This window comes from Lactuca serriola, chromosome 1 (assembly GCF_051521515.1).
Source record: "Lactuca serriola cultivar US96UC23 chromosome 1, Lser_US96UC23_V15, whole genome shotgun sequence".
Lineage (NCBI taxonomy): Eukaryota > Viridiplantae > Streptophyta > Magnoliopsida > Asterales > Asteraceae > Lactuca > Lactuca serriola.
In genome coordinates, this window is record NC_136408.1 from 163,590,928 (window position 1) to 163,608,809 (window position 17,882).

The following is a 17,882-nucleotide window of genomic DNA, read 5'->3' on the forward strand; positions in this document are numbered from 1 at the left end:
GAAGATGTCGTTCTTGAGCCCTTTGACGTGCTCGGAGTTCCCTAACTTCGGCTCGGGATGCAGCTAGTTGTTGCTGTAGAGCCGCATTGGTCCTCCTCGTCCTATTCATGTCTTCTTCCAGTTGGCGAATGCGAACAATGTTGAGGTTAGAGTTGGCATCCACTTCCACAACTCGGCCAATGGCTACTTGACCTTGCTCGAAGTTCCTGGCAATCCTTCGGACCCTGATGGGCAAAACTCGGTCCGTTGATCCTCCTTTTCTTATGTTGTAGAAGCTTCGATCTCCATTGAAAGGTAAAGGCTGACCCTGCTCATCGCTCCATCGGTTCAAGGTTATTGCCCACATGGGAGTGGGACCTTGAAATGTCGGATGGGGGTTGGGGTTTGGAGCTACAGGGGGTAGGTTGTTAACTTCTGGCTGATGATCATCCAAAGGGATCGAGTGGTCATCTTCTGACTCCTCATCGAGCCATCCCCCATTTCCTTGGTTTGGGTAGTACGGATCGCCGGGATGGTGGAAGCCATCCATGCTACCTACGCGAGAATGGGGAAAGAAAGGATAATAGACGTACTAATCTAAGATACTTATAAGATGGATCATTATTAGTCGACCCAATACTTGCGTAGTGCATACCAATTACATGTAACCGAAGCAAGATAGTCCTTCGAATAAGCAACCCTAACTTCAGATCCCCAATCAAACAAGAACATGAAATGAAGCAAAGGTCACAGATTCTAAGTCTATAGCGCCCTAGTCACATGTAGCTGTGGTGTATCCACTTAGCAATTATTGCCCTACCAGTAACCACCCTTTGTAGTTATCACATATGTAGTTAGTGGAATGCAGAATACCCCTATAGTATTCTTGTTCTAACGGTCTTGTGTTAGTGTTGGTAAGTTTTTAGACTTGTTGCAACACCACAATCACTATTAGGCACATGCTAGTCACTCCTGGAAAAATGTAGTTGATCAGGCTACATCCACCCAGATGTGACTATATGTCTCTAAGCTTAATTGTGTTGTTCAACAATCTTAATACTTTTGTTCTATTCTTGTATGATACTGACCCTTTGTATTGGTGAATGTATATATATATATATATATATATATATATATATATATATACACTTAATTAAATATTTTAGTATTTAAAAGTATATATTCTTGATCATTGTTTGTTAGTCCCGAAGTGTTTATAGTTCGTATATCTTTTATGGATTAATATACTTGATTCACTATAAAAAATGCTCTGATACCAATCTGTCACACCCCAAAATCGAGAAAAGCGGAATACGTTCTGGGGTGGAGGACGTCATGTATAGTATCATAACAATTGCATAATAGTAAAAACAAACGACAACAACCATTTCATTAATATAGTGATTATAATTACAAACGTGTTCTGCATAGTTAATAGACACCAAAAGTATAAACAAAATAAAAGATGAATCTTGTATATGCTCCATCTTCTCAAAAGTTGCACCTGTACTTGTCTATCTTTGACCTGAGGATACAAGTTATTTTGAAAACGACTATCAGCATAAAGCTGGTGAGTTCATAAGAATTTAGTGTGGTTGTTTGTAAAAAGTAGTTATAATCATGTAATATAAAAGTTGTAATTAATGTTTAAGAATAGTAGAAAAATCCCTAGAAAATCCTATATTTTCCAGAATTGAGCATATGTAAGTAAAATCCTTTGAGTCTGTAAAAGTATTTCCATTGAAACTTTTAGTTATAAAAATAATGTAATAAACCTCCTTCAAGTAACGTAGATGAGGAAAAGTATTGGCGGTTGGCTGTAGTAGTGTTGCAAACTTCAATTAGTAATATATGTTTATTTACTTCGGGAAGTTAGCTTAAACTTTAAGTCTTAGTGTTGTTAATTTGGATATGGATTTGATCTCTTATGTAACCAAACTAAATGATAATAGAGGGTCCGATGACTTTCCCAGTCATACGTAGTGTAGCGAGGTAGTGCCATCCCTGGGCCTAGTCGGCTCGGACTGTAGTCAACAGTCGGGATGTAATAGTGTCCGTCCAGTATAGATCTATACATGTAGTGTTGTTTTCCTTCCGGGAAGCTCTGGTTACATTGTATTTGCGCAGTAGAGTGCCATATAGAGGGATAGTGTGTTATATTCTAGATTAGTGTATTTTCTCGTGTTATAGTATAGTAACTTTTAGTATAGTACATACAGTGTTCTCTTTAACATGTATTAACTTGCAATAGTAATGATTATAGTAAGTATAGTAGTAATAGACGTAACGAGCAGTAGTCTTAACTATACATATTATAGTTAAATAGAGTGTTGGATTGCATGCCTTTGATTTACAAAGGTATTGAATAAGATGAAGACTTTCATATCTAACGCAAATATATATAATATATAACTACGAAATCAACAACAGTCGGACGGATAACAATATACCCTAAGACCACAATCAAACAAGAACAGGAAATAAGGCGAGCTATCGGTCCTAAGTACTTCAAGTCTTACTTATATAAATATATTAGTGTAGATATAGTTTAAAAGAAAAGTAGTTTAAGCACAGTTTGAAAATAGTTTAACAACAATTTAACCTTGAAAATGCGTTTGATAAATATTGGAACAGTTTTATTGATAAGTAGCTAAAAATATATAAAATCCTTTTTAGTTGCAGGTTATAAATCACATATGATTTGATATTAACACTTGTTGCATTTAACTTGTATCCCCCCCCCCCTAAAGCATGTAAAAACATTTGAAAAGATTCATTAAGGGGTATGAACTCACCAGATGAGGAATGTGTCGGATAGATGCTAAGTGTCAGTTCGGGGCTTGAGAACGCACGAGGTTCCTGTGTAATATGAAGAGATATATAACTGTATTTAATAAGACATTGAACCACTAATTAGATAAGACAATACACTCCGAGACGCGAAAACATTGCATTTCAAGTGCGAGTAGTGACCCGGGTAGCATCTAAGGGTGAGAATGGCTTGGATATGGAGTTTTCTCTTCAAGAGTAAACCCCTTATGGAGTTTTCGGCCCAAATGACCAACTCCCCATGATTTTACGGCCGTAAACTCGTGGTGGGGGTGTTCTTGGGTGCTTAATGATCTTACAACGCTTGTGGGGTAATGCTAGGCTTGGTTTTAAGGCATTGGAATGGAATTTGAACATCATACGGACTAATTGAGGAGTTTACGGCAGTAAACTAGGAGTTTACGGCCGTAAACTCTTATGTACCCAATATTAATGTGCTTTGGTGGTCCTAGGTCAATTACAAAAGTTTCTAGTGTAAGGTACAAGCCATGGAAGGAAGTTAGGGCACCAATTGACCACCTAATAGGAGTTTACGGCCCAAGAACCATTCCTTGGAGGGTTTACGGCCGTGAACTCCTTAGGGGGTGGTTTCTTGCATGAATAAGGTCCCTAACACATTGTTGGATGGTTCTAGACTTTATTCCAAGGCTTAGGAGATGCTTAAGGGGCATTTTAACACTTTTAAAGGGGTTTATGGCCTATGAAATGGATTTTACGGTCTAAGCATGTTCTTGGGATGTAAACTCTTGTTTACCCCTCAAATGATAAGGTTTAGGTGTTCCATGTCCGGTATTGAAAGTCCCTAAGTCATATCTAAGTCACAAATGTGGTTTGGAAGGGTTTTGAGGCTCAAAAACCCCATCCATGTGTGTTTGCAGCCCAAGGATGTTTCAGGGCCGTAAACACATGATTATGGTCCTTTTGGATGATTTTGATACGAAAATGCAAGCTAAGCATGATAATCCAAGAGTTAGGATGGATATCTTACCAAATTGGAGCTTGAAATGAGGTGATTTTTGATCAAAAGCTTGGAATGGTAGAGAGAGTAGAGAGAGGGTGAAAAGCTTCCAAATGAAGTTACCTCAACTTTAAATATGGTTTAAGTTTGAGACACAGTGGAATTCTACCTGATACTGACATTTAACGAGGCTTAAATTTTTACCCGATTAAATGGTCGTAATTAAAAACTTTTTCCAACTAAACGGAAGGGTAATTCACGTGTTTTTATTTATTTCATTACGACATTAATAACATAAAATAAAATAAAACATTTATTGGTTTGTTCACCCCAATATTAACGGAACCTTAATAAAATAGAATATTCTATTAACGGAAATGGGTTATAATGATGGAATAAATTTTGGGTTGTCACAAGTTTCAATAAAAGTTAGGAGTACATCTCATATTCCATATCTAACCATCAAAAAGTCATTCTAGAAATTTATTATTATTAAAAATTTGATATGTATTGTGTTCAATAAAAACATAAAGAAAAACTAGCACCTTTTTTACCTTGGTAGATAGTCCAAAGAAGGACTCAACCTCCTCAAGCTCTACGATAAGTTGCATATGGACCAGTACATAACAAATCAACCATTAATAATTAAGGAAAGGTTTAACAAGCACAGAAGCCATGACATCTATAAACTCATTTCCACCATCTTCAGAAATTTGAAGAGTAGTTGACTTCTTTATTGTCTCGGCCATAGCTGCGACTGTATCTTCTGGAACTTCATCAGCCTTTACATCTCCCAATCCGAGGTCACCTCTCATCGGAGAAAAAGAACATATCAATGTCAAGCTTACCACTGTACTTTTAGTTAAGAAAAGCATGAGCATCTAACACAAGCTAACAGAATAATTAGCAATGAGTTTACACATACATCAAATTGGTCGTTGTCCGTCTTTAATTCCCCTCACGGAGATGATAATATCCTCTGTATATCCAAAATATGCTCCTGAAATCAGCAAAATTAATAGATTATAGAGAGGTGGTGTTGCTCTTTTTAAATGTGCAAAGTAAATAGATTATAGAAAGGTGGTGTTGCTCTTTTTAAATGTGCAAGGGCAGATCATAAATGATGGCACATTTGTCAGCTTTAGCATCTTATTTTTTTTCACTATCAAAACATACATTTTTTAGAAATATACTTTTCATTGCACAAAGCTAACATATAAATACATATCTGTACACAAATACACACATATTGACACATAGATATATACAAATACAAGCAAAATTACAGACACATATAATCACAAAAATACACAAAGATTAAAACATACACATAAATCCAAACAAATACACAAAGGTATGAACTCCTACACAAATAAACAAATATATACACTTACACATATACAAACACTCCCACATAAAAACACATACACAAATAGAAACATCCACATATAAAGATACACACATATATACACTATTACACAAATACATATATAGAAACACATACATAGACACACACACATAGAGATACATAGACCTACACACAGTGATACGAATGCTTACACATAACACACATATACTCACATGGAGCACGTACATAGAAAAATACACACCTATACTTACCTATGTATGGGATTTTTTTTCTTGGTTGACCTCCAGCTTTTTCAAGCTTCCAGTTTCCAGGTTCATCTATTAAACATAAATCTTCAAATCAAAATGAAGAGTGATGTTTACAACTTGAAGTAGTTGCTTACCTTTACCAAGATGTAGACTGCGGTTTTGAGATTGAAATTGAAGTAAAGAGTAAGCTTAAGGCATTAATATTTCGACACACAAATAGATAAAGATTTGCGGATAAAGATTTGAGATTGTTGCTGTTCATACCGATTTTATCCAATATCAAAACAAACTCGTATAGAGGAGGAACTGGCCAGCTCCAAAGTGGGTCCATTACGTGGTAGGTGATCATGTGAAGATGGAGATGATGGTGTGATTCCCAAATCTGCCCACAGCATCCGGTAATCGAACATAAACCCTACAGACGGACCGTAACTCGAAGAGAATAAAAATGCCCTAAAACGGAATAAAAATACCCGAAAAATGAAAACATAACGCTTACCTTCTACTATACGATTCTGGTAATTCGACCCAAATTTGTGTGATGCATCGAGCTACAATCAGACGTAGCCTCCATATCAAACACCACAAGACCTCTGTGCGACTCTACTGTGAACGCCTCCCTTCGATTTTCAGGTTAACGAAGAACGAACATAGATAGAAGTCATTGGCGGCAGATGGAAGCAGCAGAAGCACCGCCGACGGTAGCGCAGGTAGAAGAAGGAGACGTCGCCCAATAAAGAAGAAGATGATTGTATGGAAAAGAAGAAAGAAGAGGATTAAAATTATGAAGACATTTGAAGCGGTGAAAGCGGTGGAATGATCTGGAACTAAAAAGGAGCGGTGGATCGATAGCCCACTAAACTTATATATATATATATATATATATATATATATATATATATATATATATATATATATATATATATATATATATATATATATATATATATATATATATATATATTAATGACATTATTAAAGGACCAAACTGTAATTCAATAAAAGAAGCAGACCACTTGTATCACATAATAAACAAGGGCCATTTCTACCAACATCTTAGGAACTTTACTATTCCTAAGTTGAGACTTCTTTAACATATATATATATATATATATATATATATATATATATATATATATATATATATATATACACACTACACTTTTACTCTTCATTTTACACTTCTTAATCAAAAAATATTCTCCTACTTTCTTTCTCTTTTCTTAAAAAAAATAGGTTCAAACCAAAATACTCCACCCACTCCGAACACTTCAAGTGATTATCAAACATATATGCAATTGTTGACTTCTTCAATCTAACAACAACCTTTATTCACTAACCTTCCATACAACCTACAATTCTTCCAACAACAACGACTACAGCATTTAAGTCCCTAATTTGCCTGTGTATCAATCAGATCCGTTTGATGGTGCGGAATCCCAATCAAACGGATGATGTCAGATCAAATAGGAGAGAAGGAGAAGAAGAATAATATAAATCTTGTTTTATTGATAATTAGAATGTAGATCCAAATACAAGATTCACATACACTCGTTTCTCTCTTGCTAGGCAATAAACTCTCTTCTGTTCATCAATCTCTACTCCTCACCCTAACACCTATATTTATACTTAGAGAACATGGGCCGGATAACATGGGTCGTAAATGGGTTTACGGTCGTAAGGTGTTTACGGCCGTAAACTCCAAAAATATTACATAAAAATATAATTGCCCAGAAAAGTAAAGTATAAACCATATTTTTGACCCAACAATCTCCCCCTTGGTTTATAACTTTCTTTTCTTAATTGACCCAACAAGCTCCCCCTAAAAAGTAGCTGGCTCTTCTTGTTAATCTTCAATGGGAGCTTTGGCTTCAGCTTTAATCTTCGATGACTTCACGGCTTCAAGATAAACTTGATGAATCTTCAATAAATGAATTTATCTTGAGCAGTTGGGAATTTCTTCATTATTTGACATTGAACGCACATTGGGTGAGGAGGCTTTATGTACTGATTCTTGAAAATTGGTGCTTTCAGCTTGAGAATCTTCAGAGAGAACTTTAGAGAGAAATAATCTTCTGGATCACTTCAGCAGGTTCATAGATAGCAGCAGATTGATTGAGGAGGCTTCAATGCAATCCGTCACATAATCTTCAAGTGCAGCTTCACCTTGCTTCTGGGGTTGACAAATTGAATGTTGAAAGAATAATCTTCATTTCTTGCTCCTTCGAGTGAGAATTCTTCGATGCTCACGGACGAAGCCTTGGCTCAGAAATCTTCAACACAAACTCCATGAGTCTTATCTATACCTGAAATCGCTTTTCAAGACAAAAAAAAACTAAAAGAAAACTTAGCACACAAAACAAAAACAAAAATAGTTTTGGATTTTTCATATTTTCTGAAAAAGAAATAAAACAAAAATAACACTATTTTTGGATTTTTAATTTTTTATATTTTTGTTTGTTTTTTTTTTAATTTTTAATTCTCTCCTAATATTTAGATTAGAAGAAACTATGAACAAATTTAACAAAAACAAAAATAATAGCTAACTTTAAGAGTGATTTGGGATCAAAGTTGTTGGACAGCCTTAATCCACTTGTCGGTACCTTTCATATTCGCATCTTTGTCTGGTCGATCGCCGATATTGTTGTCCACTTAAACACGAAAAATTTGTGACAAATTTAGGACATAATATTTGTTACAAGACAAGATGAACTCAAGTTCCTAGATATTATATCTGATCCTAAGTTCCTAGATACTATATCTTAAGGATCATTCAGCTGACGATGACCAGGGATATTGTTGTCCACCTAAATTGAGCAGCGAGATCTATAAACAATCTTTGAGTGTTCAATTTTAATTGTACTGAAACATGTTTCCCGCTTCCTAATATGCCCCAGCCATCAAGAACTTCCAGAGTACTCCTTACACCGGGTGAGCAGACAACCATTCAGAGAGAGGATAGATTCAGAATTCTATTACTTATTACTTCAGAGGGGTTGAGAAGTAGAAGGTTGCATATGTTGTGTACCAGGTCGTATTAGAAGTCACGCAAAGGAGACATCATATGGCTAACAGATAAGAAGTATTTCACATATATAACATGCAGAGAAATAGAGTTGCATATATTGTGTACCAGGTCGGATTAGAAGTCACGCAAAGGAGACAACATATGACTAACAAACGGAAAGAAAGAAAATGATATTCTACAGACCTAATTTATCGGAATTTACCAGTCGCCCCATCCAACCGGAATTAACGACAGAATCCGCACATCGAGGAAAAGTAAAACCACGGTTCCAAGTACGGGTTCATTTAATGTGACGAGTAGATTCCCGTATATATATCCCTGCTCAACCTATCTGAGCGTCGTATTGTCAGGCTGAATGGATCTAACTATGTCAAAATTTGTCAAGTCTATAAATTTCCTAAGTTCAGCTCTACCTAGTCATGTCCATTTAAAATTTTTGTGCCTACCGATGCATCAAACCAGAGCATAGACCCTTCAACTTTGGGTACGTTATGCAGACTCGGATTGTCTGTTATCACTTGATAATATCATTTCCCAAAACATCTCCCTCAAGCACACTTCATAACCAACATTTTTGTTTTTTTTTTTTTTTTGATTTTCTGATTTTCTAATGTTTTTGGATTTTTTTAAATTTTCTAATTTTTGTTTTGTTTTTTGTTTCTCCCCCTAAATTTGTGCATAGGAGAGAAACGAAAGTAAATGCACAAATTTAAACTATCCTAAAACAAAAATTAGTCTTTAAAGTGAATCATCTTAAGAAAAACTCAGGAGTATAGAGAACAAAACTCAAACCGTAAGTCACCGATTGAATTTGCATCTAGAAGGTCTGAGAATAACACGAGTAATCTCAGAACAGATCCGAAAATTCTTCATGTCATTAAGCAAAAACCCCGTTTGTGATCTCTTCCTTTCTTCCTTTCCCGCAATGGACACATTCTCCCAAACAATGTTTTGAGTGTTGTACAGTTGAGAGATGCCTCCTATCATGTGCCTGGAATAGCTACTACCAACAAACTGAAGTCTGATGATATGCCTCCATAGCTGCTTCGACACAGAGCGGGATCAGTTGGTTTTTGGAACCCAATCCATTTTGAAACTGGGTCGACCTTTGTCATCCTTGCACAGTACTCTCTCCCATGACATGTCCTGCTTATCAAAAACAGAAGACATAGAAATGTTAGAAGCATTAGGAGATTTGGGAGAGTGAGCCTTTGGAACCCATTTGTAGTTGGGCTTAACCCATTTCCTTTTCGATCTGATGGTTGGCTCAGTACTTGCTTTTGATCTTGATGTCAGCCGTTGAGATGACTTTGATTTTGACTTTACGGGAGCATCTCTTGGATTTGGCTTCTTGTCCAACATTCCCTTCTTGCCCTTGGGATTTTGATTCTTGTCCTTTGAAGTTTGATTCTTGGCCTTGGGAGTTGAATTCTTGGCCTTTTGCACGTTCCAGTCATCATGGTCTGAACGTGACCTTGAGGGGTTTCTTTTGGAGTATCTCCCTCTTGGCGCGTTCTGCCAGCCTTGTGCATAGTAGGGAACGTATGCGTGATTTGGACAATTTCTGGCAATGTGTCCAGGTGTTCCACAGTGAAAACATGTCTTTTTCTTCACTGTGAAGTTGTTTCTTCTTGCCCCTGGTGGCGTATCTTTGCCTTGTCTCTTGTTGTTCCCACATGCACACTCGCCACAAGAACTCTGTTGCGTTGGAATTGGTGGCCTATATTTCTCAACGGCAGGTTGATCAGAAGCAGTTGAGTTCGAAGCAACAGATTCAGAGTTCAAGGAGATATTGTTTTGTTCAATGGTTTTTTCCTTGTTCTCATCTTCTGCTACTTTACCTACACATAAAGTAGAAACATTAGTATTTTCAACATTAATAACTCCTCCTGACACAAATCCAGCTGGTTTTCCATATTTAAGATGTGCCACCCTGGCAATTTCTTCCTGTGTCATAGGGATGGATGTGTAGTTATGATTGAAAGGTGGAGGAACATTATCATACCCTAGACCCTTGTTTTGATTTTCTTTAAATTTTAATTGGGTTTCATACAAGGACTCGACTGTCTGACTTGACGCAGTATAATTTTTAAAACTAACGTCTGTTTTTCCACACTTAATTTTTAAAGTGTCAAGTTCTTCAGTTACAGAAGCAAGTTGTCTCTGAATATAGTTATAATTTTCACACTTGTTGATATACTCTTCCTGAAGCTTCCTAAAGTCCTTGGTTTTTGCTTCTAATTCAGCCTTCAAGGGTTTCTGTCCTTTCCTGAGTTAATATCCTTTATATCTCAGGTCCTCAACTTCCCTTTTTAATAAATCAATTTGTTCCCGAAGAAATTTAATCGTATCTTCACTAGATAGCGTACATGAAACTTCACATGATTGAGAACATGAGACTTCATTGACCGGGAGGTTTGTGGAACTTATTATTTTTTGACAATTCAAAGCGTTAAGTTCTTCAATTATATAAGCCAGACTAAGACGATTGAGATCTTTTGTCTTTTTGATGTTAGCCACGTCCATATCCCACGATTTCGGAAGTGCATTCAGCAGCTTTTTGTTTATTTCAGATTTGGTCAAGACGATCCCAGCTATATTCATCTCAGTAGAGAGTGTGGTAAATCACTGCAACTGAGTTTCGAGGGTTGTCCAGGGATATAATCGAACAGTTGAAGTTTTGCCTTAACTGATCCTGACGACTCACTTTCATGTTTTTCAATTCCCTCGTAAACTTCAAAAACTATTAAAAACACAACTAGAAGTCAAACTTAAAATTTTAAAAAATATGCCCTTTGACGATAAACCTCAAAAGTCAACCTTAAAAGTCAAATTTAAAAAGTCAAACTCAAAAGTCAAACCGAAAAGCTAAATTTGAAATTTTAAAAGTCAAACGAGAAAGTCAAAGTTTAAAGTCAAAGGTCAAACTTTAAAAGTCAAATTCAAAATTTTAAGTAAAAAGTCAAAAATAAAATTCAAAAATTAAAAATTAAAATTTTTTTGTTGAAAATAGAGCTTAAAAATAAAAGAAATTGATTTTTGGGCATAATTTGACAAAATTGCGAAAGTTTGGATGCGACTAGGATTTTAAGAATTAAATTTCGGAGTAATAAAACAAGATTCAAGTTAGTTCAACTGGTAAGACGTTGAAGAAAAAGGAATGGAAGACCTGGGATCGATCCTAGGCGTCGACAATTCTGTTCCTCCCCTTTCCTTTTTAATGAAGCGCCACTACTGATCCGAATGCTTAGCCGATCACCAAGCCGAACCGTTCTGCCGAGCCGCCGCCGTAAACCGTCTCCGGTCGTGAACATGTTTCCAGCCGTAAACTCTCCTTCAAAGACCGTAAGCTCTTCAGAAATCGTTGTTTTTTTTTATGAAAAACAACGTTTTTTCATCTTTTTTGCTCCAAAACTCGATCAAAAACTCGTTTTTAGGAAAAACGCGAAGAACAAACCCCCCTTATTTTTGCGAGATCTATCTAAAAACGCAAAAATCTCTTCAAAATAAGATCAAATAAGCTCCAGATCTGAAAAAATTGATTGATACAACCAAGCTCTGATACCAATTGTAAGTCCCTAATTTGCCTGTGTATCAATCAGATCCATTTGATGGTGCGGAATCCCAATCAAACGGATTATGTCAGATCAAATAGAAGAGAAGGAGAAGAAGAAGAATATAAATTTTGTTTTATTTGATTATTAGAATGTAGATCCAAATACAAGATTCACACACACTCATTTCTCTCTTGCTAGGCCGTAAACTCTTTTATGTTCGTCAATCTCTACTCCTCACCCTAACACCTATATTTATACTTGGAGAAGATGGGTCGGATAACACGGGTCGTAAATGGGTTTACGGTCGTAAGGTGTTTACGGCCGTAAACTCAACCGTAAACTCCAAAAATATTACAGAAAAATATAATTGCCCAGAAAAGTAAAGTATAAACCATATTTTTGACCAAACACAACAACAATTCACTCAACCTCAATTCATTCCCCAATTCCAAGGTTTTCAACAATAAGCTTCTCCACAACTCCAAACACAATCATCTCAAGTCCCATTATCTCAATCCCAAACCGTGAATCTCGACAACGACGATGAACTAGTCCAAGAAACACCACAACCATCTCGAAGAAGGCAACTAAAAGGAAAAGGGAAAAAGAAAGCAATGGCTTGGAACAAAGAAGAGGAAGAAGCTTTAGCAAAAGCTTGGATTTTCATATCATGTGACTCGAGAAGATGCAATGCGCAATCTGTAGAAAGTTTTTGGAATCATGTTTTGGATCAATTTCACGTTCTACTTGGAAGGATAACGGATCGGTCGTACGACGCAGTCAACGGAAAATAGCGTGATCTTCGAGCGATTTGCACAAAGTTTAATGGCATATTTGAAAATCTAAAAAATATGCATAAAAGTGGTTCCAACAATTTCAACATTTTATCAACCGTGTGCTACCAATTCAAACTGACCAACAACGGTAAACCATTTGGTTACCAAAAGCATGGGAAGTTTGTCATAAAAGTCCAAAATGGGTCCTTAATCTGGAGACATCGCATTCGAACTCGACCACCGGCTCTAACAAAAGACCAAAAACTTCTGATTTGGAAGCGGGTTTTGGGATAGACCTCAATGATTACGCCAATGTTACCGATGGAGAGGGTCCACCTGAAATCCAACTCCGTCGACCAACGGGAAGGGACAAAGCAAAACGGGCGGCGTCTTTAATCGGGAAAACAACCGCAACTAGCGACGACGGGCTTGTGGAATCCATAGATAAAACTCTAAGTTTTTTAGAAAATAAAAATACCAATCAATGGAGGAAGCTCGTCGCCAAAAAATCGTTCTTACTGATCTTCAAATCATAAACACGAAGTCCCAAGTGGATCTAGACCCGGAAAATCTCGCGACATTTCTGAAAATCCAACAATGTATCCGTGCTAAATTGACGATTAGGTTCTAATATTTATGTTTTAGTTGTTATGTTGTGTGTTTTTTTAAGTAATTTAGGATAAATAAGTAATTTAGGATTTTTTTTAAGTATTTTAGGATAAATAAGTAATTTAGGATTTTTTTTTTTTTAAGTATTTTAGGATTTAAATTTGTGTGTTTTAAAATTAATGCAATGTTTTTTTATTTAATGTTTTTAATATGTGTTTTATTTGAATTATTTTTTTTAATTTAATCTAATAATGTCAAAAAAAAATGATTTGGAATCGTAACAATTTTCAAGAATCACTGGGTTGGTAGTGGAGATGACATGACGATGAGATGATATCATTTTTCGGTAAGTTGGGTGTGACCATACCCCTTAGCAATGTATACTAAATTAAAGCGAAAACACATGTTGAAACTGACAGCTTCTCTTTGATATAATAGTCATCTTTACTTTTCTATCTTTAACCACATGTAAGTCATTTTTCCTGATAGTCTATCTTTACTTTTTTTGTCTGCGTATATTACATAGATTGTTGAAAAAATTAATATTTATACAAAACAAGCATGTGCTACCCTCAAGTTTCTCCGAGAAACATAATTTTTTTTGAGGTTGGCCTGGTACTACTACTAGATTACTGAGTCGCTCCTTCTTATTAGACCTTGAGGATGAAGATGATTAGATGACAAATCAGCCGAGTATGTGTTCTTAATCCACTTAATCCTCAAAATTATGATTTTTCACAATTCGTTTTTGATTTAGATTCCAAATGGGTTACCATATTGTTTTTTTTCATAATCGATCTTATCTGCAACCGTTAATAAGGTTTAATTCATTTGGATAATCTTTATTGCTGGAAATTTGTAAGTGTTTGATGTTATGCCTCAAGACTAGATCCAAATGGATTGGGTCTCTTTAATCACGACTAACAGAATGTGTTGCTAGTTGGTCGAGTTGGTCTCATTGACCGATGGACCCCAAAAACCACTTTCATTTTTAAAAGTTCATTGCATAACATCCTCATTTATTTAAGGAGTCAAATAAAGAAACGCAAATTCTATTGGAGATGAATAGTAGGACACTAAAGAAACTCGTTCGTTAGTGGAATTGTGGGAGTAGTGGTCCTACTTTATTGGAGTTTTTTTAGTATTTAAACTTGGGAAAATGACTTAAAAGCCCAACAAAGTTTCCAAACCATTCAAAAAACCTCAATCATGTTTTGTCTGTTCAAAAAACCCAACGAACTTAACATTTTGTCTAAAAAGTCCAACAAAGTTCCAAACCGTTCAAAAAAATCCCAATTTTATTTTGTTTAAGTTCGTTGGGTTTTTTTAAACAGTCAAAACATGATTGGAGTTTTTTAAACGTTTTGGAAACTTCGTTGGCCTAACAAGTCATTTTTCCGATACGGTAATAAGCCACGTCATCTGTTTCTCTTATTTGACTTTCAGGAAAGTGTAACTTAGTTGGGCTTTTTACACAAAATGTTAAGTTTGTTGGGTTTTTTTGAACAGACAAAATATGATTGAGGTTTTTTAAACGGTTTGAAAACTTCGTTGGGCTTTTAAGTCATTTTCCCTTTAAACTTTTATGTTGTAGTCTTTTATCAATTGGAATAAACAGGAAATTACCCCAAAACTAACGTAGCAACAAGATTAAAACTACAGTAATTAATAAAAATTTATATTCACAAAATTTTCTTCTTTTAATGTTTCTTGTTTAATGTCTCTCCAACAAGGAGGAGGTGTAAGAGAAGGAGATGGCTCTTAACCGAAGCCATTTTGAGAAAGAATGGTGATGCTCTTGCAAAGTATGGAAGCTCGTTATAAAGGACAAAATTAATTACTATAAAAGTTAAAACCGTCATAAAGGTTTTTACCATGATTACTCATATAATTGGTAAGATATCACATGATCTACACCTCAGCCATTCACTTTAAATTAACATGAAAAGAATGTAGGAATCTCTAAAGGGTCAGGAGGCAATGGCCCACGAGTTTTTTACTTTCTAATATGTTGATATTCAAGTATATACATATAACTAACTTCAAAAAATTAGAAAACTAATCTTACAGGTTTCAAACTCCGTAAAAATCAGAGCACCAAAATAAATTAGGAAACTTGGTAAAAACTCTATAAAAAATCAAATAATTAATCAAATATAGAACTTTTTAATTCATTGAGAAAATACAAAAGCCTAATATCTCTACCAGAAGAAAAAATCTACGAAAGTTCACTGGAAGATATACCTGCCGAAGTGCTCACCTCAAACATTCGTTGAACCGGAGACCTTTATGTGAAATGTTGATAATAACGAAGCATTATTCCATTGTTATTTTATGAGACATTGATATAATTGAAATAAGAATAAAAACTAATTTTAAATAATAAAAATATTTATTTATATCGATTGATAAAACAGAGCATCAACACTCGGTTAGTCTCAAAAATTAGGTTTGAAATTTAAGCTTATATATATATATATATATATATATATATATATATATATATATATATATATATATATATATATATATATATATATATATATATATATATATATTGTTGACAACTCAAGCTGTTGACAGAACAGCAATAAATTCACCAAAATACCAGATCACAGAATTGATTTCCCAGCTAATTAATTCCCTGATTCCTAGCTGGTTGATTTATCTTTGGAAATGATCTGATGTTGTATATATGTATAGTAATTAGTGTAGATGATTTCTTTCCATTCCTAGGTCCCAAAGATTGTACTATATATAGTGTTTTCAGTCTTCATGAATATACACGACATTTTACAGAACTTTTCTGTTCATGCTATCAGAGCTATAACAACTCTATAAACATTCCTCTCCAGAAAATTGTGTCTTAAAATGTCTGTCGTCTCCGAATCCACCATGTCTAATGAATCAAGTTCAAACCCTATCCCACCAACCCAAACCGGAGAGTATCAGAATTTACAGCCATCATTCAAACTCAATGGCCGCAACTACATAGTTTGGTCTCAAATTGTCCGAACCTTTCTGAAAGGAAAAGGAAAACTTAGCCACCTGACTGGTCCTATACCGAGGGAAGATGACCCCTCATTTGCTGCTTGGGATGTTGAAGACTCATCAATCATGTCGTGGTTGTGGAACTCAATGCAACCTGAGATTAGTGGTACCTGCATGTTCCTGACAACAGCCAAAGACATTTGGGATACCATCAAACAGATGTATTCCAAAGTTCATGATGCTGCCTTAGTATATGAGATCAAAACCAAAATTCACTCAACCAAACAAGGTACTCTCTCTGTTACAGATTATTACAACAAAATGAAGAATTTGTGGCTTGAGCTCGACTACTACCACAACATAAAGATGAAATGCAGTGATGATGCTGCAATGATGCTAAAGTTTGTTGAAGGAGAACGAGTCTATGAATTTCTAGCAGGACTTAATGTCGAATATGACCAAGTCCGCATCCAAATCCTTGGCAAGGACACCTTGCCAAGTCTAAATGAGGTTTTCTCAACCATCCGGGGAGAAGAAGGAAGAAGAGGCGTCATGCTTGAGAACACATCAACTAATAGTTCTGCCTTACTTGCCTCAAACCAACATGCTCCAAGTAATGCTACAACCAGAACTGCCCAACCAGTGATGCAAAAACACCCAAATTGGTCAACCAATACAAATTTTAGATCTTCGGGCAGCAAAGAAAGCCTCTATTGCAACCATTGCAAGAAATCAGGACACACAAAAGAAAATTGTTGGAGGTTACGAGGAAAGGGGCAACCGAGGAACAACCACCAAATGCAGTCTCAACCTGGAAATCATCAAGCTAATGTTGTCCAAGGACAACAGCAGGATGTCACAACTGTTGAGATTCAAGAAATCAGCGGGTTAAATAGAGAAGAGATTGAGAAACTTCACAGCTTCCTCACCACAATCAATAAACCAATAGGTTCATGCTCTATGGCTCAGTCAGGTAAGTACTCTACAAACTGTCCTTTAAATGGCTCTTCAACTGTATCGAATGGAATTTGGGTGGTAGACTCGGGTGCAACTGATCATATGACGAACTCCTCTCATAATCTTTCAACATACACCCCATGTCCAGGAAATAAAAAAATAAAAACTGCCGACGGAACTTTAATTTCTATTGCTGGAAAAGGAACCGTCAAACCCACTCCAACCATGACTCTTCATTCCGTTTTACATGTCCCAAAATTATCAGTCAGTTTACTTTCTATTAAGCAGGTTACATCTCAATTGAATTGTAAAGTGACATTTTATCCAACCTACTGTCATTTTCAGGATCTGAAAACGGGGAAGATGATTGGGCATGCTAAGGAGGAGGATGGGGTTTATTACCTGGACACAAATAGTGGTGGTCTTAGAAGTAGTTTCCTTTCTAAATCTTATTTGTCTTTAACTCATTCTGCCAATAAGGCTCAAATTTGGCTTCACCATGTTCAGATGGGTCATCCATCTTTTGCATTAATAAAAACAATGTTCCCTTTCTTGTTTAAAAATATGAATGTCAATGAATT

At 35.7% G+C, this 17,882-nt stretch overlaps 2 long non-coding RNA genes across 7 annotated transcripts; both read right to left on the reverse strand.

Annotated features, from left to right (window-relative positions):
* Positions 1-1,189: 1,189 nt before the first annotated feature.
* On the reverse strand, positions 1,190-4,000 carry LOC145072041 (uncharacterized). The gene is made up of 3 exons (XR_013690902.1): positions 3,797-4,000; positions 2,775-2,838; positions 1,190-1,504 (listed from the first exon to the last, which is right to left on the reverse strand). It is a non-coding gene; the product is annotated as an uncharacterized LOC145072041 (long non-coding RNA).
* A 239-nt stretch (positions 4,001-4,239) lies between these two features.
* LOC145100866 (uncharacterized) lies at positions 4,240-6,230 on the reverse strand. 6 transcript variants are annotated; one of them, XR_013705344.1, is made up of 3 exons: positions 5,883-6,230; positions 5,387-5,765; positions 4,240-4,766 (listed from the first exon to the last, which is right to left on the reverse strand). It is a non-coding gene; the product is annotated as an uncharacterized LOC145100866 (long non-coding RNA). The 6 variants fall into 6 exon arrangements; XR_013705340.1 differs by having other exon boundaries at positions 5,387-5,798; XR_013705341.1 differs by having other exon boundaries at positions 5,387-5,534; positions 5,648-6,230.
* Between the last annotated feature and the right edge of the window lie 11,652 nt (positions 6,231-17,882).